The sequence below is a fragment of the Stigmatopora nigra genome, unplaced genomic scaffold, assembly GCF_051989575.1.
Source record: "Stigmatopora nigra isolate UIUO_SnigA unplaced genomic scaffold, RoL_Snig_1.1 HiC_scaffold_24, whole genome shotgun sequence".
NCBI classification, from domain to species: Eukaryota; Metazoa; Chordata; class Actinopteri; order Syngnathiformes; family Syngnathidae; genus Stigmatopora; species Stigmatopora nigra.
The window spans coordinates 1,891,970-1,907,274 of record NW_027551603.1 but is presented as its reverse complement, the minus strand read 5'-3'; the positions used below and the strand labels follow the sequence as shown (position 1 = coordinate 1,907,274).

Genomic DNA, 15,305 nt, shown 5'->3' with positions numbered 1-15,305 from the left:
AGGGGCCTAACATTCAACCACATCTAAGCAGCAGTACTTGTAGACTTGCATTCTGTGAAGCGCAAAGTGTCCTTCTGTTCTAAAGAGACAGAACAGCAAGAAAAGGACTCTGTGCAACCTTCTTTACTCTGTAACAGCGGGATGATGCTTTTTGTGTAGAAAGGATGGAGTACAAAGTGTAAGCGAATGAGTGGAAAGTACTGCAGACAATGTATGACTGTTTTTTTCTATTTTTTTTCTGTGCAGTTGAGGAGTGTAGTTTGCAAGATCCAGCATGCCAGTACTATTGAATGCTGGGTATTTTGCTGAGCCTTCTTTAAAAATTACTTCTCTTATCATGTAAAAGTAGTGATATCTGAACAGACAGAAGAATAGTCAGTCATTTTCTTCTTAAAAAAATAAAAATAAAATACTTGTGGTTGCTAGAGTTATACAGTAAAAAAGGGGTGTGTGCATGTGGTGGTGGAGCAATATAATTTTAGTTTCAGTGAAATGAAAAATCTACAATAGTGATCCAATAAATTGGTGGTTATTGAAGTGCTATACCAATTGAATGTAATTTCTGGTAAAATTCTGTAGCTCCAGTGTTTAACCATAAATCCTATGTGATTTTTTGTTTTACAGTATAAAATGTGAAAACACTTATAAATCCCATTTAAATTCAGTGAATTCATTTAGTTGTGCTGCCACTACAACATTGCACCCAATCGGTTAGTCTTTAATTGAATCTGATTACCAGTCGATTTGAATTGAATGACTTGACCCCGCTGAGATATTTTCTCTAAAAGAATAATGGAGTTGCTTATTTGACTATTTAGTATTGTTATTTTGTTATCTTTTTGCATTTGGTGCTTTTTTTAAACATCTACTACTTTACATTATAATTGCTTGATCTGAGGCAGTTGGGTTGTAAAGGTTTAAATCAAAATTCAAAGTACGGTAATACACATATATACACACGATGCAACAGATGTGCAGTCCATTTGCAGCGTCCAGAAGTAAAACAACATGTGAAAATTGAGTGTATAGAGTGCAAAAAGTCTTACTGCAATCAAGCTGACTTTACTCCTTTGTTATTATTGCTGACTCAAAGACAAATACCAATTTGGCCTGAAATGCACAAAAGTAAAACATAGCTGTATATATTCCTGCCTTTTCCCCCCTCTTTTATAACCTGAATATTCCAACTGACTTTGAATAATGTCAAATCCCAATTGATTTGGGTAGCAGGTGTAGAAGGTCGAATAAATACTTTAGCTCATGGGTGTCCATCTGCAAGAGCAGTACCGCTCACGGCCATACCACCCTGAAAAGGCCTGATCTCGTCCGATCTCGGAAGCCAAGCATAGTTCGGCCTGGTTAGTACCTGATTGGGAGACCGCTTGGGAATACCAGGTGCTGTGAGCATCATACCCCGCATCTTTTTCGACATTTCATGGGTGTCCATCTGCTAGTGCAGTACCGCTCACGGCCATACCACCCTGAAAAGGCCCGATCTCGTCCGATCTTGGAAGCCAAGCATGGTTGGGCCTGGTTAGTACCTGGTTGGGAGACCGCTTGGGAATACCAGGTGCTGTGAGCATCATACCCCGCATCTTTTTCGACATTTCATGGGTGTCCATCTGCAAAAGCAGTACCGCTCACGGCCATACCACCCTGAAAAGGCCCGATCTCGTCCGATCTCGGAAGCCAAGCATTGTTCGGCCTGTTTAGTACCTGATTGGGAGACCACTTGGGAATACCAGGTGCTGTGAGCATCAGACCCCGCATCTTTTTCGACATTTCATGGGTGTCCATCTGCAAGAGCCGTACCGCTCACGGCCATACCACCCTGATAAGGCCCGATCTCGCCCGATCTCGTCCGATCTCGGCAGCCAAGCATGGTTCGGCCTGGTTAGTACCTGATTGGGAGACCCCTTGGGAATACCAGGTGCTGTGAGCATCATACCCCGCATCTTTTTCGACATTTCATGGGTGTCCATCTGCAAGAACAGTACCGCTCACGGCCATACCACCCTGAAAAGGCCCGATCTCGTCCGATCTCGGAAGCCAAGCATGGTTCGGCCTGGTTAGTACCTGATTGGGAGACCGCTTGGGAATACCAGGTGCTGTGAGCATCATACCCCGCATCTTTTTCGACATTTCATGGGTGTCCATCTGCAAGAGCAGTATCGCTCACGGCCATACCACCCTGAAAAGGCCCGATCTCGTCCGATCTCGAAAGCCAAGCATGTTCGGCCTGGTTAGTACCTGATTGGGAGACCGCTTGGGAATACCAGGTGCTGTGAGCATCATACCCCGCATCTTTTTCGACATTTCATGGGTGTCCATCTGCAAGAGCAGTACCGCTCACGGCCATACCACCCTGAAAAGGCCCGATCTCGTCCGATCTAGGAAGCCAAGCATAGTTCGGCCTGGTTAGTACCTGATTGGGAGACCGCTTGGGAATACCAGGTGCTGTGAGCATCATACCCCGCATCTTTTTCGACATTTCATGGGTGTCCATCTGCAAGAGCAGTACCGTTCACGGCCATACCACCCTGAAAAGGCCCGATCTCGCCCGATCTCGTCCGATCTCGGAAGCCAAGCATGGTTCGGCCTGGTTAGTACCTGATTGGGAGACCGCTTGGGAATACCAGGTGCTGTGAGCATCATACCCCGCATCTTTTTCGACATTTCGTGGGTGTCTGTTGGGTTTGTTCTGTTTTACTATTATAATAGTTATATTAATTCATTTCTTTATTAAATCATTCTCTTTCTTTTCTCTGTATTAATTCATTACTTTGTTAAATCATTCTCTTTCTGTTTTTCAAAAGTGTTGAGGTCACACCAAGTCATCTTTAACCTGGACAGCCTGTTCCAGGATGGTTATACAAACAATCCACCCAATCTGGGTCCTTGAGATTTGGTGGGCCCTTGGTGACGAGGACAGGGCTATTCGGACAATAACAAGAATATTGTTATCGTTATGTAACCGTACACTTCGGGTTTTTCTGTATGTAACGATTATATGATTATGATTATATTATATGATTCTTAGGTCAAGGAGGTTGTATAATTACTCTAATCTACATGTTGTTAGGTCTAGTCCCTGTTTTTGTTATTAGTAAAATACTTTGATTGTTATTGTAGTCCCAGATGTTGTTTTTACTCATACGTGATGGAATGATCAACAACTCTGTAACTTGTGACCATAAGAATGGGACGAAAACGTCTATTCGAGGAGACGTTCGGAAGTTGTAAGGTGACACTTGCTGTAACGCTCCCCTCCGGAGGCTTTTATCTGTTGTATCCATTTCTATTTAATTAAATGTCAATAATTGAATAAGATGTCTTCCTGCAGTTATTGATAATTACGGACGAAGGTAATTATTAATGAACCTGACAGTGTTCATCTGCAAGAGCAGTACCGCTCACGGCCATACCACCCTGATAAGGCCCGATCTCGCCCGATCTCGTCCGACCTCGGCAGCCAAGCATGGTTCGGCCTGGTTAGTACCTGATTGGGAGACCGCTTGGGAATACCAGGTGCTGTGAGCATCATACCCCGCATCTTTTTTGACATTTCATGGGTGTCCATCTGCAAGAGCAGTACCGTTCACCGCCATACCACCCTGAAAAGGCCCGATCTCGCCCGATCTCGTCCGACCTCGGCAGCCAAGCATGGTTCGGCCTGGTTAGTACCTGATTGGGAGACCGCTTGGGAATACCAGGTGCTGTGAGCATCATACCCCGCATCTTTTTCGACATTTCATGGGTGTCCATCTGCAAGAGCAGTACCGCTCACGGCCATACCACCCTGAAAAGGCCCGATCTCGCCCGATCTCGTCCGATCTCGGCAGCCAAGCATGGTTCGGCCTGGTTAGTACCTGATTGGGAGACCGCTTGGGAATACCAGGTGCTGTGAGCATCATACCCCGCATCTTTTTCGACATTTCATGGGTGTCCATCTGCAAGAGCAGTACCGCTCACGGCCATACAACCCTGATAAGGCCCGATCTCGCCCGATCTCGTCCGATCTCGGCAGCAAAGCATTGTTCGGCCTGGTTAGTACCTGATTGGGAGACCGCTTGGGAATATCAGGTGCTGTGAGCATCATACCCTGCATTTTTTTCGACATTTCATGGGTGTCCATCTGCAAGAGCAGTACCGCTCACGGCCATACCACCCTGAAAAGGCCCGATCTCGCCCGATCTTGTCCGAACTCGGCAGCCAAGCATGGTTCGGCCTGGTTAGTACCTAATTGGGAGACCGCTTGGGAATACCAGGTGCTGTGAGCATCATACCCCGCATCTTTTTCGACATTTCATGGGTGTCCATCTGCAAGAGCAGTATCGCTCACGGCCATACCACCCTGAAAAGGCCCAATCTCGCCCGATCTCGTCCGATCTCGGCAGCCAAGCAGGGTTCAGCCTGTTTAGTACCTGATTGGGAGACCTCTTGGGAATACCAGGTGCTGTGAGCATCTTGCCCCGCATCTTTTTCGACATTTCATGGGTGTCCATCTGCAAGAGCAGTACCGCTCACGGCCATACCACCCTGAAAAGGCCCAATCTCCTCCGATCTCGGAAGCCAAGCATGGTTCGGCCTGGTTAGTACCTGATTGGGAGACCGCTTGGGAATACCAGGTGCTGTGAGCATCATACCCCGCATCTTTTTCGACATTTCATGGGTGTCCATCTGCAAAAGCACTATCGCTCACGGCCATACCACCCTGAAAAGGCCCGATCTCGCCCGATCTAGGAAGCCAAGCATGGTTTGGCCTGGTTAGTACCTGATTGGGAGACCGCTTGGGAATACCAGGTGCTGTGAGCATCTTGCCCCGCATCTTTTTCGACATTTCATGGATGTCCATCTGCAAGAGCAGTACCGCTCACGGCCATACCACCCTGAAAAGGCCCGATCTCGTCCGATCTCGGGAGCCAAGGATGGTTCGGCCTGGTTAGTACCTGATTGGGAGACCGCTTGGGAATACAAGGTCCCGTGAGCATCATACCCCGCATCTTTTTCGACATTTCATGGGTGTCCATCTGCAAGAGCAGTACCGCTCACGGCCATACCACCCTGATAAGGCCCGATCTCGCCCGATCTCGTCCGATCTCGGAAGCCAAGCATGGTTCGGCCTGTTTAGTACCTGATTGGGAGACCGCTTGGGAATACCAGGTGCTGTGAGCATCTTGCCCCGCATCTTTTTCGACATTTCATGGGTGTCCATCTGCAAGAGCAGTACCCCTCATGGCCATACCACCCTGATAAGGCCCGATCTCGCCCGATCTCGTCCGATCTCGGAAGCCAAGCATAGTTCGGCCTGGTTATTACCTGATTGGGAGACCGCTTGTGAATACCAGGTGCTGTGAGCATCATACCCCGCATCTTTTTCGACATTTCATGGGTGTCCATCTGCAAGAGCAGTACCGCTCACGGCCATACCACCCTGATAAGGCCCGATCTCGCCCGATCTCGTCCGATCTCGGAAGCCAAGCATGGTTTGGCCTGTTTAGTACCTGATTGGGAGACCGCTTGGGAATACCAGGTGCTGTGAGCATCTTGCCCCGCATCTTTTTCGACATTTCATGGGTGTCCATCTGCAAGTGCAGTACCGCTCACGGCCATACCACCCTGAAAAGGCCCGATCTCGTCCGATCTCGGAAGCCAAGCATGGTTCGGCCTGTTTAGTACCTGATTGGGAGACCGCTTGTGAATACCAGGTGCTGTGAGCATCTTGCCCCGCCTCTTTTTCGACATTTCATGGGTGTCCATCTGCAAGAGCAGTACCGCTCACGGCCATACCACCCTGAAAAGGCCCGATCTCGTCCGATCTCGGAAGCCAAGCATTATTCGGCCTGGTTAGTACCTGATTGGGAGACCGCTTGGGAATACCAGGTGCTGGGAATACCAGGTGCTGTGAGAACCATGCCCCGCATTTTTTTCGACATTTCATGGGTGTCCATCTGCTAGTAAAGTACCGCTCACGGCCATACCACCCTGAAAAGGCCCGATCTCGTCCGATCTCGGAAGCCAAGCATGGTTTGGCCTGGTTAGTACCTGGTTGGGAGACCGCTTGGGAATACCAGGTGCTGTGAGCATCATACCCCGCATCTTTTTCGACATTTCATGGGTGTCCATCTGCAAGAGCAGTACCGCTCACGGCCATACCACCCTGAAAAGGCCCGACCTCGCCCGATCTCGTCCGATCTCGGAAGCCGAGCATGGTTCGGCCTGTTTAGTACCTGATTGGGGGACCGCTTGGGAATACCAGGTGCTGTGAGCATCATACCCCGCATCTTTTTCGACATTTCATGGGTGTCCATCTGCTAGTGAAGTACCGCTCACGGCCATACCACCCTGAAAAGGCCCGATCTCGTCCGATCTCGGAAGCCAAGCATGGTTCGGCCTGGTTGGTACCTGATTGGGAGACCGCTTGGGAATACCAGGTGCTGTGAGCATCATACCCCGCATCTTTTTCGACATTTCATGGGTGTCCATCTGCAAGAGCAGTACCGCTCACGGCCATACCACCCTGAAAAGACCCGATCTCGTCCGATCTCGGAAGCCAAGCATTGTTCGGCCTGGTTAGTACCTGATTGGGAGACCGCTTGGGAATACCAGGTTCTGTGAGCATCATACCCCGCATCTTTTTCAAAATTTCATGGGTGTCCATCTGCAAGAGCAGTACCGCTCACGGGCATACCACCCTGAAAAGGCCCGATCTCGTTCGATCTCGTCCGATCTCGGCAGCCAAGCATGGTTCGGCCTGGTTAGTACCTGATTGGGAGACCGCTTGGGAATACCAGGTGCTGTGAGCATCATACCCTGCATCTTTTTCGACATTTCATGGGTGTCCATCTGCAAGAGCAGTACCGCTCACAGCCATACCACCCTGAAAAGGCCCGATCTCGCCCGATCTTGGAAGCCAAGCATCGTTCGGCCTGGTTAGTACCTGATTGGGAGACCGCTTGGGAATACCAGGTGCTGTGGGCATCATACCCCGCATCTTTTTCGACATTTCATGGGTGTCCATCTGCTAGTGCAGTACCGCTCACGGCCATACCACCCTGAAAAGGCCCGATCTCGTCCGATCTCGGCAGCCAAGCATGGTTCGGCCTGTTCAGTACCTGATTGGGAGACCGCTTCGGAATACCAGGTGCTGTGAGCATCATACCCCGCATCTTTTTCGACATTTCATGGGTGTCCATCTGCTAATGCAGTACCGCTCACGGCCATACCACCCTGAAAAGGCCCGATCTCGTCCGATCTCGGAAGCCAAGCATGGTTCGGCCTGTTTAGTACCTGATTGGGAGACCGCTTGGGAATACCAGGTGCTGTGAGCATCATACCCCGCATCTTTTTCGACATTTCATGGGTGTCCATCTGCAAGAGCATTACCGCTCACGGCCATACCACCCTGAAAAGGCCCGATCTCGTCCGATCTTGGAAGCCAAGCATTGTTCGGCCTGTTTAGTACCTGATTGGGAGACCGCTTGGGAATACCAGGTGCTGTGAGCATTATACCCCGCATCTTTTTCGACATTTCATGGGTGTCCATCTGCAAGAACAGTACCGCTCACGGCCATACCACCCTGAAAGAGCCCGATCTCGCCCGGTCTCGGAAGCCAAGCATGGTTCGGCCTGGTTAGTACCTGATTGGGAGGCCGCTTGGGAATACCAGGTGCTGTGAGCATCATACCCCGCATCTTTTTCGACATTTCATGGGTGTCCATCTGCTAGTGCAGTACCGCTCACGGCCATACCACCCTGAAAAGGCCCGATCTCGTCCGATCTCGGGAGCCAAGCATGGTTCGGCCTGGTTAGTACCTGATTGGGAGACCGCTTGGGAATACCAGGTGCTGTGAGCATCATACCCAGCATCTTTTTCGACATTTCATGGGTGTCCATCTGCAAGAGCAGTACCGCTCACGGCCATACCACCCTGAAAAGGCCCGATCTCGTCCGATCTCGGAAGCCACGCATGGTTCGGCCTGGTTAGTACCTGATTGGGAGACCGCTTGGGAATACCAGGTGCTGTGAGCATCATACCCCGCATCTTTTTCGACATTTCATGGGTGTCCATCTGCAAGAGCAGTACCGCTCACAGCCATACCACCCTGAAAAGGCCCGATCTCGCCCGATCTCGGGAGCCAAGCATCGTTCGGCCTGGTTAGTACCTGATTGGGAGACCGCTTGGGAATACCAGGTGCTGTGGGCATCATACCCCGCATCTTTTTCGACATTTCATGGGTGTCCATCTGCGAGAGCATTACCGCTCACGGCCATACCACCCTGAAAAGGCCCGATCTCGTCCGATCTTGGAAGCCAAGCATGGTTCGGCCTGTTTAGTACCTGATTGGGAGACCGCTTGGGAATACCAGGTGCTGTGAGCATTATACCCCGCATCTTTTTCGACATTTCATGGGTGTCCATCTGCAAGAACAGTACCGCTCACGGCCATACCACCCTGAAAGAGCCCGATCTCGCCCGGTCTCGGAAGCCAAGCATGGTTCGGCCTGGTTAGTACCTGATTGGGAGGCCGCTTGGGAATACCAGGTGCTGTGAGCATCATACCCCGCATCTTTTTCGACATTTCATGGGTGTCCATCTGCTAGTGCAGTACCGCTCACGGCCATACCACCCTGAAAAGGCCCGATCTCGTCCGATCTCGGGAGCCAAGCATGGTTCGGCCTGGTAAGTACCTGATTGGGAGACCGCTTGGGAATACCAGGTGCTGTGAGCATCATACCCAGCATCTTTTTCGACATTTCATGGGTGTCCATCTGCAAGAGCAGTACCGCTCACGGCCATACCACCCTGAAAAGGCCCGATCTCGTCCGATCTCGGAAGCCACGCATGGTTCGGCCTGGTTAGTACCTGATTGGGAGACCGCTTGGGAATACCAGGTGCTGTGAGCATCATACCCCGCATCTTTTTCGACATTTCATGGGTGTCCATCTGCAAGAGCAGTACCGCTCACGGCCATACCACCCTGAAAAGGCCCGATCTCGTCCGATCTCGGGAGCCAAGCATGGTTCGGCCTGGTTAGTACCTGATTGGGAGACCGCTTGGGAATACCAGGTGCTGTGAGCATCATACCCAGCATCTTTTTCGACATTTCATGGGTGTCCATCTGCAAGAGCAGTACCGCTCACGGCCATACCACCCTGAAAGGGCCCGATCTCGTCCGATCTCGGAAGCCAAGCATGGTTCGGCCTGGTTAGTACCTGATTGGGAGACCGCTTGGGAATACCAGGTGCTGTAAGCATCATACTCAGCATCTTTTTCGACATTTCATGGGTGTCCATCTGCAAGAGCAGTACCGCTCACCGCCATACCACCCTGAAAAGGCCCGATCTCGTCCGATCTCGGAAGCCACGCATGGTTCGGCCTGTTTAGTACCTGATTGGGATACCGCTTGGGAATACCAGGTGCTGTGAGCATCATACCCCGCATCTTTTTCGAGATTTCATGGGTGTCCATCTGCTAGTGCAGTACCGCTCACGGCCATACCACCCTGAAAAGGCCCGATCTCGTCCGATCTCGGAAGCCAAGCATGGTTCGGCCTGGTTAGTACCTAATTGGGAGACCGCTTGGGAATACCAGGTGCTGTAAGCGTCATACCCAGCATCTTTTTCGACATTTCATGGGTGTCCATCTGCAAGAGCAGTACCGCTCACGGCCATACCACCCTGAAAAGGCCCGATCTCGTCCGATCTCGGAAGCCACGCATGGTTCGGCCTGTTTAGTACCTGATTGGGAGACCGCTTGGGAATACCAGGTGCTGTGAGCATCATACCCCGCATCTTTTTCGAGATTTCATGGGTGTCCATCTGCTAAAGCAGGACCGCTCACGGCCATACCACCCTGAAAAGGCCCGATCTCGTCCGATCTCGGCAGCCAAGCATGGTTCGGCCTGGTTAGTACCTGATTGGGAGACCGCTTGGGAATTCCAGGTGCTGTGAGCATCATACCGCGCATCTTTTTCGACATTTCATGGGTGTCCATCTGCTAGTACAGTACCGCTCACGGCCATACCACCCTGGAAAGGCCCGATCTCGTCCGATCTCGGAAGCCAAGCATGGTTCAGCCTGGTTAGTACCTGATTGGGAGACCGCTTGGAAATACCTGGTGCTGTGAGCATCATACCCCGCATCTTTTTCGACATTTCATGGGTGTCCATCTGCTAGTGCAGTACCGCTCACGGCCATACCACCCTGAAAAGGCCCGATCTCGTCCGATCTCGGTAGCCAAGCATGGTTCGGCCTGTTTAGTACCTGATTGGGAGACCGCTTCGGAATACCAGGTGCTGTGAGCATCATACCCCGCATCTTTTTCGACATTTCATGGGTGTCCATCTGCTAGTGCAGTACCGCTCACGGCCATTCCACCCTGAAAAGGCCCGATCTCGTCCGATCTCGGAAGCCAAGCATGGTTCGGCCTGTTTAGTACCTGATTGGGAGACCGCTTGGGAATACCAGATGCTGTGAGCATCATACCCCGCATCTTTTTCGACATTTCATGGGTGTCCATCTGCCAGTGCAGTACCGCTCACGGCCATACCACCCTGAAAAGGCCCGATCTCGTCCGATCTTGGAAGCCAAGCATGGTTCGGCCTGTTTAGTACCTGATTGGGAGACCGCTTGGGAATACCAGGTGCTGTGAGCATCATACCCCGCATCTTTTTCGACATTTCATGGGTGTCCATCTGCAAGAGCGGTACCGCTCACGGCCATACCACCCTGAAAAGGCCCGATCTCGTCTGATTTTGGAAGCCAAGCATGCTTCGGCCTGTTTAGTACCTGATTGGGAGACCGCTTGGGAATACCAGGTGCTGTGAGTATCATACCCCGCATCTTTTTCGACATTTCATGGGTGTCCATCTACACGAGCAGTACCGCTCACGGCCATACCACCCTGAAAAGGCCCGATCTCGCCCGATCTCGGAAGCCAAGCATGGTTCGGCCTGGTTAGTACCTGATTGGGAGACCGCTTGGGAATACCAGGTGCTGTGAGCATCTTACCCCGCATCTTTTTCGACATTTCATGGGTGTCCATCTGCAAGAGCAGTACCGCTCACGGCCATACCACCCTGAAAAGGCCCGATCTCGTCCGATCTCGGAAGCCAAGCATGGTTCGACCTGGTTAGTACCTGGTTGGGAGACCGCTTGGGAATACCAGGTGCTGTGAGCATCATGCCCCGCATCTTTTTCGACATTTCATGGGTGTCCATCTGCTAGTGCAGTACCGCTCACGGCCATACCACCCTGAAAAGGCCCGATCTCGTCCGATCTCGGCAGCCAAGCATGGTTCGGCCTGTTTAGTACCTGATTGGGAGACCGCTTGGGAATACCAGGTGCTGTGAGCATCATACCCCGCATCTTTTTCGACATTTCATGGGTGTCCATCTGCAAGAGCAGTACCGCTCACGGCCATACCACCCTGAAAAAGCCCGATCTCGTCCGATCTCGGAAGCCAAGCATGGTTCGGCCTGGTTAGTACCTGATTGGGAGACCGCTTGGGAATACCAGGTGCTGTGAGCATCATACCCCGCATCTTTTTCGACATTTCATGGGTGTCCATCTGCTAATGCAATACCGCTCACGGCCATACCACCCTGAAAAGGCCCGATCTCGTCCGATCACGGAAGCCAAGCATGGTTCGGTCTGTTTAGTACCTGATTGGGAGACCGCTTGGGAATACCAGGTGCTGTGAGCATCATACCCCGCATCTTTTTCGACATTTCATGGGTGTCCATCTGCAAGAGCGGTACCGCTTACGGCCATACCACCCTGAAAAGGCCCGATCTCGTCCGATCTTGGAAGCAAAGCATGGTTCGGCCTGTTTAGTACCTGATTAGGAGACCGCTTGGGAATACCAGGTGCTGTGAGCATCATACCCCGCATCTTTTTCGACATTTCATGGGTGTCCATCTGCAAGAGCAGTACCGCTCACGGCCATACCACCCTGAAAAGGCCCGATCTCGCCCGATCTTGGAAGCCAAGCATGGATTGGCCTGGTTAGTACCTGATTGGGAGACCGCTTGGGAATACCAGGTGCTGTGAGCATCATACCCCGCATCTTTTTCGACATTTCATGGGTGTCCATCTGCAAAAGCAGTACTGGCCACGGCCATACCACCCTGAAAAGGCCCGATCTCGTCCGATCTCGGAAGCCAAGCATTGTTCGGCCTGGTTAGTACCTGATTGGGAGACCGCTTGGGAATACCAGGTGCTGTGAGCATCATACCCCGCATCTTTTTCGACATTTCATGGGTGGCCATCTGCAAAAGCAGTACCGCTCACGGCCATACCACCCTGAAAAGGCCCGATCTCGTCCGATCTCGGAAGCCAAGCATGGTTCGGCCTGGTTAGTACCTGATTGGGAGACCGCTTGGGAATACCAGGTGCTGTGAGCATCTTGCCCCGCATCTTTTTCGACATTTCATGGGTGTCCATCTGCTAGTGCAGTACCGCTCACGGCCATACCACCCTGAAAAGGCCCGATCTCGTCTGATCTCGGAAGCCAAGCATGGTTCGGCCTGTTTAGTACCTGATTGGGAGACCGCTTGGGAATACCAGGTGCTGTGAGCATCATACCCTGCATCTTTTTCGACATTTCATAAGTGTCCATCTGCAAGAGCAGTACCGCTCACGGCCATACCACCCTGAAAAGGCCCGATCTCGTCCGATCTCGGAAGCCAAGCATGGTTCGGCCTGTTTAGTACGTGATTGGGAGACCGCTTGGGAATACCAGGTGCTGTGAGCATCATACCCCGCATCTTTTTCGACATTTCATGGGTGTCCATCTGCTAGTGCAGTACCGCTCACGGCCATACCACCCTGAAAAGGCCCGATCTCGTCCGAGCTCGGCAGCCAAGCATGGTTCGGCCTGGTTAGTACCTGATTGGGAGACCGCTTGGGAATACCAGGTGCTGTGAGCATCATACCCCGCATCTTTTTCGACATTTCATGGGTGTCCATCTGCAAGAGCAGTACTGCCCACGGCCATACCACCCTGAAAAGGCCCGATCTCGTCCGATCTCGGAAGCCAAGCATGGTTCGGCCTGTTTAGTACCTGATTGGGAGACCGCTTGGGAATACCAGGTGCTGTGAGCATCATACCCCGCATCTTTTTCGACATTTCATGGGTGTCCATCTGCAAGAGCAGTAACGCTCACGGCCATACCACCCTGAAAAGGCCCGATCTCGTCCGATCTCGTCCGATCTCGGCAGCCAAGCATGATTCGGCCTGGTTAGTACCTGATTGGGAGACCGCTTGGGAATACCAGGTGCTGTGAGCATCATACCCCGCATCTTTTTCGACATTTCATGGGTGTCCATCTGCTAGTGCAGTACCGCTCACGGCCATACCACCCTGATAAGGCCCGATCTCGTCCGATCTCGTCCGATCTCGGCAGCCAAGCATGGTTCGGCCTGTTTAGTACCTGATTGGGAGACCGCTTGGGAATACCAGGTGCTGTGAGCATCATACCCCGCATCTTTTTCGACATTTCATGGGTGTCCATCTGCTAGTGCAGTACCGCTCACGGCCATACCACCCTGATAAGGCCCGATCTCGTCTGATCTCGGAAGCCAAGCATGGTTCGGCCTGTTTAGTACCTGATTGGGAGACCGCTTGGGAATACCAGGTGCTGTGAGCATCATACCCCGCATCTTTTTCGACATTTCATGGGTGTCCATCTGCAAGAGCAGTAACGCTCACGGCCATACCACCCTGAAAAGGCCCCATCTCGTCCGATCTCGTCCGATCTCGGCAGCCAAGCATTGTTCGGCCTGGTTAGTACCTGATTGGGAGACCGCTTGGGAATACCAGGTGCTGTGAGCATCATACCCCGCATCTTTTTCGACATTTCATGGGTGTCCATCTGCTAGTGCAGTACCGCTCACGGCCATACCACCCTGAAAAGGCCCGATCTCGTCCGATCTCGGCAGCCAAGCATGGTTCGGCCTGGTTAGTACCTGATTGGGAGACCGCTTGGGAATACCAGGTGCTGTGAGCATCATACCCCGCATCTTTTTCGACATTTCATGGGTGTCCATCTGCTAGTGCAGTACCGCTCACGGCCATACCACCCTGAAAAGGCCCGATCTCGCCCGCTCTCGTCCGATCTCGGCAGCCAAGCATGGTTTGGCCTGGTTAGTACCTGATTGGGAGACCGCTTGGGAATACCAGGTGCTGTGAGCATCATACCCCGCATCTTTTTCGACATTTCATGGGTGTCCATCTGCTAGTACAGTACCGCTCACGGCCATACCACCCTGAAAAGGCCCGATCTCGTCCGATATCGGAGGCCAAGCATTGTTCGGCCTGGTCAGTACCTGATTGGGAGACCGCTTGGGAATACCAGGTGCTGTGAGCATCATACCCCGCATCTTTTTCGACATTTCATGGGTGTCCATCTGCAAGAGCAGTACCGCTCATGGCCATACCACCCTGATAAGGCCCGATCTCGCCCGATTTTGTCCGATCTCGGCAGCCAAGCAAGTTCGGGCTGGTTAGTACCTGATTGGGAGACCGCTTGGGAATACCAGGTGCTGTGAGCATCATACCCCGTATCTTTTTCGACATTTCATGGGTGTCCATCTGCAAGAGCAGTACCGCTCACGGCCATACCACCCTGAAAAGGTCCGATCTCGGAAGCCAAGCATGGTTCGGCCTGTTTAGTACCTGATTGGGAGACCGCTTGGGAATACCAGGTGCTGTGAGCATCATACCCCGCATCTTTTTCGACATTTCATGGGTGTCCATCTGCAAGAGCAGTACCGCTCACAGCCATACCACCCTGAAAAGGTCCGATCTCGCCCGATCTCGTCCGATCTCGGCAGCCAAGCATAATTCGGCCTGGTTAGAACCTGATTGGGAGACTGCTTGGGAATACCAGGTGCTGTGAGCATCTTGCCCCGCATCTTTTTCGACATTTCATGGGTGTCCATCTGCAAGAGCAGTACCGCTCATGGCCATACCACCCTGAAAAGGCCCGATCTCGTCCGATCTCGGAAGCCAAGCATTGTTCGGCCTGTTTAGTACCTGATTGGGAGACCGCTTGGGAATACCAGGTGCTGTGAGCATCTTGCCCCGCATCTTTTTCGACATTTCATGGATGTCCATCTGCAAGAGCAGTACTGCTCACGGCCATACCACCCTGAAAAGGCCCGATCTCGTCCGATCTCGGAAGCCAAGGATGGTTCGGCCTGTTTAGTACCTGAATGGGAGACCGCTTGGGAATACCAGGTGCTGTGAGCATCATACCCCGCATCTTTTTCGACATTTCATGGGTGTCCATCTGCAAGTGC

The 15,305-nt window shown here is 51.9% G+C and overlaps 2 non-coding genes and 69 pseudogenes across 2 annotated transcripts; all 71 read left to right on the top strand.

Moving 5' to 3' along the window:
• Window positions 1–1,288: 1,288 nt before the first annotated feature.
• On the top strand, window positions 1,289–1,407 carry LOC144190235 (5S ribosomal RNA; annotated as a pseudogene).
• A 56-nt stretch (window positions 1,408–1,463) lies between these two features.
• LOC144183525 (5S ribosomal RNA) lies at window positions 1,464–1,582 on the top strand. The gene has a single exon (XR_013324757.1). It is a non-coding gene; the product is annotated as a 5S ribosomal RNA (ribosomal RNA).
• Window positions 1,583–1,638: 56 nt separating this feature from the next.
• On the top strand, window positions 1,639–1,757 carry LOC144190256 (5S ribosomal RNA; annotated as a pseudogene).
• Window positions 1,758–1,813: 56 nt separating this feature from the next.
• On the top strand, window positions 1,814–1,942 carry LOC144182718 (5S ribosomal RNA; annotated as a pseudogene).
• A 56-nt stretch (window positions 1,943–1,998) lies between these two features.
• Window positions 1,999–2,117, top strand: LOC144190961 (5S ribosomal RNA; annotated as a pseudogene).
• A 56-nt stretch (window positions 2,118–2,173) lies between these two features.
• On the top strand, window positions 2,174–2,291 carry LOC144182598 (5S ribosomal RNA; annotated as a pseudogene).
• A 56-nt stretch (window positions 2,292–2,347) lies between these two features.
• On the top strand, window positions 2,348–2,466 carry LOC144182333 (5S ribosomal RNA; annotated as a pseudogene).
• Window positions 2,467–2,522: 56 nt separating this feature from the next.
• LOC144181803 (5S ribosomal RNA) lies at window positions 2,523–2,651 on the top strand (annotated as a pseudogene).
• A 760-nt stretch (window positions 2,652–3,411) lies between these two features.
• On the top strand, window positions 3,412–3,540 carry LOC144183623 (5S ribosomal RNA; annotated as a pseudogene).
• Window positions 3,541–3,596: 56 nt separating this feature from the next.
• Window positions 3,597–3,725, top strand: LOC144186335 (5S ribosomal RNA; annotated as a pseudogene).
• Window positions 3,726–3,781: 56 nt separating this feature from the next.
• On the top strand, window positions 3,782–3,910 carry LOC144181928 (5S ribosomal RNA; annotated as a pseudogene).
• Window positions 3,911–3,966: 56 nt separating this feature from the next.
• On the top strand, window positions 3,967–4,095 carry LOC144185799 (5S ribosomal RNA; annotated as a pseudogene).
• Window positions 4,096–4,151: 56 nt separating this feature from the next.
• On the top strand, window positions 4,152–4,280 carry LOC144183999 (5S ribosomal RNA; annotated as a pseudogene).
• A 56-nt stretch (window positions 4,281–4,336) lies between these two features.
• Window positions 4,337–4,465, top strand: LOC144183792 (5S ribosomal RNA; annotated as a pseudogene).
• A 56-nt stretch (window positions 4,466–4,521) lies between these two features.
• Window positions 4,522–4,640, top strand: LOC144191034 (5S ribosomal RNA; annotated as a pseudogene).
• Window positions 4,641–4,696: 56 nt separating this feature from the next.
• On the top strand, window positions 4,697–4,815 carry LOC144181838 (5S ribosomal RNA; annotated as a pseudogene).
• A 56-nt stretch (window positions 4,816–4,871) lies between these two features.
• LOC144186623 (5S ribosomal RNA) lies at window positions 4,872–4,990 on the top strand (annotated as a pseudogene).
• A 56-nt stretch (window positions 4,991–5,046) lies between these two features.
• On the top strand, window positions 5,047–5,175 carry LOC144183267 (5S ribosomal RNA; annotated as a pseudogene).
• A 241-nt stretch (window positions 5,176–5,416) lies between these two features.
• LOC144182592 (5S ribosomal RNA) lies at window positions 5,417–5,545 on the top strand (annotated as a pseudogene).
• A 56-nt stretch (window positions 5,546–5,601) lies between these two features.
• Window positions 5,602–5,720, top strand: LOC144189917 (5S ribosomal RNA; annotated as a pseudogene).
• A 56-nt stretch (window positions 5,721–5,776) lies between these two features.
• Window positions 5,777–5,895, top strand: LOC144186699 (5S ribosomal RNA; annotated as a pseudogene).
• Window positions 5,896–5,967: 72 nt separating this feature from the next.
• LOC144187572 (5S ribosomal RNA) lies at window positions 5,968–6,086 on the top strand. Its single transcript, XR_013324875.1, has one exon. It is a non-coding gene; the product is annotated as a 5S ribosomal RNA (ribosomal RNA).
• Window positions 6,087–6,142: 56 nt separating this feature from the next.
• LOC144185650 (5S ribosomal RNA) lies at window positions 6,143–6,271 on the top strand (annotated as a pseudogene).
• Window positions 6,272–6,327: 56 nt separating this feature from the next.
• On the top strand, window positions 6,328–6,446 carry LOC144187943 (5S ribosomal RNA; annotated as a pseudogene).
• Window positions 6,447–6,502: 56 nt separating this feature from the next.
• LOC144190808 (5S ribosomal RNA) lies at window positions 6,503–6,621 on the top strand (annotated as a pseudogene).
• A 56-nt stretch (window positions 6,622–6,677) lies between these two features.
• Window positions 6,678–6,806, top strand: LOC144185835 (5S ribosomal RNA; annotated as a pseudogene).
• Window positions 6,807–6,862: 56 nt separating this feature from the next.
• On the top strand, window positions 6,863–6,981 carry LOC144184775 (5S ribosomal RNA; annotated as a pseudogene).
• Window positions 6,982–7,037: 56 nt separating this feature from the next.
• On the top strand, window positions 7,038–7,156 carry LOC144181790 (5S ribosomal RNA; annotated as a pseudogene).
• Window positions 7,157–7,212: 56 nt separating this feature from the next.
• Window positions 7,213–7,331, top strand: LOC144187631 (5S ribosomal RNA; annotated as a pseudogene).
• A 56-nt stretch (window positions 7,332–7,387) lies between these two features.
• On the top strand, window positions 7,388–7,506 carry LOC144182326 (5S ribosomal RNA; annotated as a pseudogene).
• Window positions 7,507–7,562: 56 nt separating this feature from the next.
• On the top strand, window positions 7,563–7,681 carry LOC144190982 (5S ribosomal RNA; annotated as a pseudogene).
• A 56-nt stretch (window positions 7,682–7,737) lies between these two features.
• LOC144187985 (5S ribosomal RNA) lies at window positions 7,738–7,856 on the top strand (annotated as a pseudogene).
• Window positions 7,857–7,912: 56 nt separating this feature from the next.
• Window positions 7,913–8,031, top strand: LOC144189487 (5S ribosomal RNA; annotated as a pseudogene).
• A 56-nt stretch (window positions 8,032–8,087) lies between these two features.
• LOC144184497 (5S ribosomal RNA) lies at window positions 8,088–8,206 on the top strand (annotated as a pseudogene).
• Window positions 8,207–8,262: 56 nt separating this feature from the next.
• LOC144189970 (5S ribosomal RNA) lies at window positions 8,263–8,381 on the top strand (annotated as a pseudogene).
• A 56-nt stretch (window positions 8,382–8,437) lies between these two features.
• LOC144190981 (5S ribosomal RNA) lies at window positions 8,438–8,556 on the top strand (annotated as a pseudogene).
• Window positions 8,557–8,612: 56 nt separating this feature from the next.
• On the top strand, window positions 8,613–8,731 carry LOC144189029 (5S ribosomal RNA; annotated as a pseudogene).
• Window positions 8,732–8,787: 56 nt separating this feature from the next.
• On the top strand, window positions 8,788–8,906 carry LOC144189486 (5S ribosomal RNA; annotated as a pseudogene).
• A 56-nt stretch (window positions 8,907–8,962) lies between these two features.
• LOC144187984 (5S ribosomal RNA) lies at window positions 8,963–9,081 on the top strand (annotated as a pseudogene).
• A 56-nt stretch (window positions 9,082–9,137) lies between these two features.
• LOC144187444 (5S ribosomal RNA) lies at window positions 9,138–9,256 on the top strand (annotated as a pseudogene).
• A 56-nt stretch (window positions 9,257–9,312) lies between these two features.
• Window positions 9,313–9,431, top strand: LOC144185091 (5S ribosomal RNA; annotated as a pseudogene).
• Window positions 9,432–9,487: 56 nt separating this feature from the next.
• LOC144189409 (5S ribosomal RNA) lies at window positions 9,488–9,606 on the top strand (annotated as a pseudogene).
• A 56-nt stretch (window positions 9,607–9,662) lies between these two features.
• LOC144191062 (5S ribosomal RNA) lies at window positions 9,663–9,781 on the top strand (annotated as a pseudogene).
• A 56-nt stretch (window positions 9,782–9,837) lies between these two features.
• Window positions 9,838–9,956, top strand: LOC144187340 (5S ribosomal RNA; annotated as a pseudogene).
• A 56-nt stretch (window positions 9,957–10,012) lies between these two features.
• On the top strand, window positions 10,013–10,131 carry LOC144191845 (5S ribosomal RNA; annotated as a pseudogene).
• A 56-nt stretch (window positions 10,132–10,187) lies between these two features.
• On the top strand, window positions 10,188–10,306 carry LOC144191096 (5S ribosomal RNA; annotated as a pseudogene).
• Window positions 10,307–10,362: 56 nt separating this feature from the next.
• On the top strand, window positions 10,363–10,481 carry LOC144182255 (5S ribosomal RNA; annotated as a pseudogene).
• A 56-nt stretch (window positions 10,482–10,537) lies between these two features.
• On the top strand, window positions 10,538–10,656 carry LOC144189969 (5S ribosomal RNA; annotated as a pseudogene).
• A 56-nt stretch (window positions 10,657–10,712) lies between these two features.
• LOC144186128 (5S ribosomal RNA) lies at window positions 10,713–10,831 on the top strand (annotated as a pseudogene).
• A 56-nt stretch (window positions 10,832–10,887) lies between these two features.
• Window positions 10,888–11,006, top strand: LOC144188490 (5S ribosomal RNA; annotated as a pseudogene).
• Window positions 11,007–11,062: 56 nt separating this feature from the next.
• Window positions 11,063–11,181, top strand: LOC144182134 (5S ribosomal RNA; annotated as a pseudogene).
• A 56-nt stretch (window positions 11,182–11,237) lies between these two features.
• LOC144188816 (5S ribosomal RNA) lies at window positions 11,238–11,356 on the top strand (annotated as a pseudogene).
• Window positions 11,357–11,412: 56 nt separating this feature from the next.
• Window positions 11,413–11,531, top strand: LOC144188299 (5S ribosomal RNA; annotated as a pseudogene).
• Window positions 11,532–11,587: 56 nt separating this feature from the next.
• LOC144183217 (5S ribosomal RNA) lies at window positions 11,588–11,706 on the top strand (annotated as a pseudogene).
• A 56-nt stretch (window positions 11,707–11,762) lies between these two features.
• Window positions 11,763–11,881, top strand: LOC144183135 (5S ribosomal RNA; annotated as a pseudogene).
• A 56-nt stretch (window positions 11,882–11,937) lies between these two features.
• Window positions 11,938–12,056, top strand: LOC144191365 (5S ribosomal RNA; annotated as a pseudogene).
• A 56-nt stretch (window positions 12,057–12,112) lies between these two features.
• Window positions 12,113–12,231, top strand: LOC144183196 (5S ribosomal RNA; annotated as a pseudogene).
• Window positions 12,232–12,287: 56 nt separating this feature from the next.
• Window positions 12,288–12,406, top strand: LOC144190950 (5S ribosomal RNA; annotated as a pseudogene).
• A 56-nt stretch (window positions 12,407–12,462) lies between these two features.
• On the top strand, window positions 12,463–12,581 carry LOC144188146 (5S ribosomal RNA; annotated as a pseudogene).
• A 56-nt stretch (window positions 12,582–12,637) lies between these two features.
• Window positions 12,638–12,756, top strand: LOC144189774 (5S ribosomal RNA; annotated as a pseudogene).
• Window positions 12,757–12,812: 56 nt separating this feature from the next.
• Window positions 12,813–12,931, top strand: LOC144188244 (5S ribosomal RNA; annotated as a pseudogene).
• Window positions 12,932–12,987: 56 nt separating this feature from the next.
• LOC144190006 (5S ribosomal RNA) lies at window positions 12,988–13,106 on the top strand (annotated as a pseudogene).
• A 56-nt stretch (window positions 13,107–13,162) lies between these two features.
• LOC144185446 (5S ribosomal RNA) lies at window positions 13,163–13,291 on the top strand (annotated as a pseudogene).
• A 56-nt stretch (window positions 13,292–13,347) lies between these two features.
• LOC144185224 (5S ribosomal RNA) lies at window positions 13,348–13,476 on the top strand (annotated as a pseudogene).
• Window positions 13,477–13,532: 56 nt separating this feature from the next.
• LOC144189179 (5S ribosomal RNA) lies at window positions 13,533–13,651 on the top strand (annotated as a pseudogene).
• Window positions 13,652–13,707: 56 nt separating this feature from the next.
• Window positions 13,708–13,836, top strand: LOC144186050 (5S ribosomal RNA; annotated as a pseudogene).
• A 56-nt stretch (window positions 13,837–13,892) lies between these two features.
• Window positions 13,893–14,011, top strand: LOC144186573 (5S ribosomal RNA; annotated as a pseudogene).
• Window positions 14,012–14,067: 56 nt separating this feature from the next.
• Window positions 14,068–14,196, top strand: LOC144183756 (5S ribosomal RNA; annotated as a pseudogene).
• A 56-nt stretch (window positions 14,197–14,252) lies between these two features.
• Window positions 14,253–14,371, top strand: LOC144184887 (5S ribosomal RNA; annotated as a pseudogene).
• Window positions 14,372–14,961: 590 nt separating this feature from the next.
• On the top strand, window positions 14,962–15,080 carry LOC144191492 (5S ribosomal RNA; annotated as a pseudogene).
• Window positions 15,081–15,136: 56 nt separating this feature from the next.
• LOC144190027 (5S ribosomal RNA) lies at window positions 15,137–15,255 on the top strand (annotated as a pseudogene).
• Window positions 15,256–15,305: the final 50 nt, after the last annotated feature.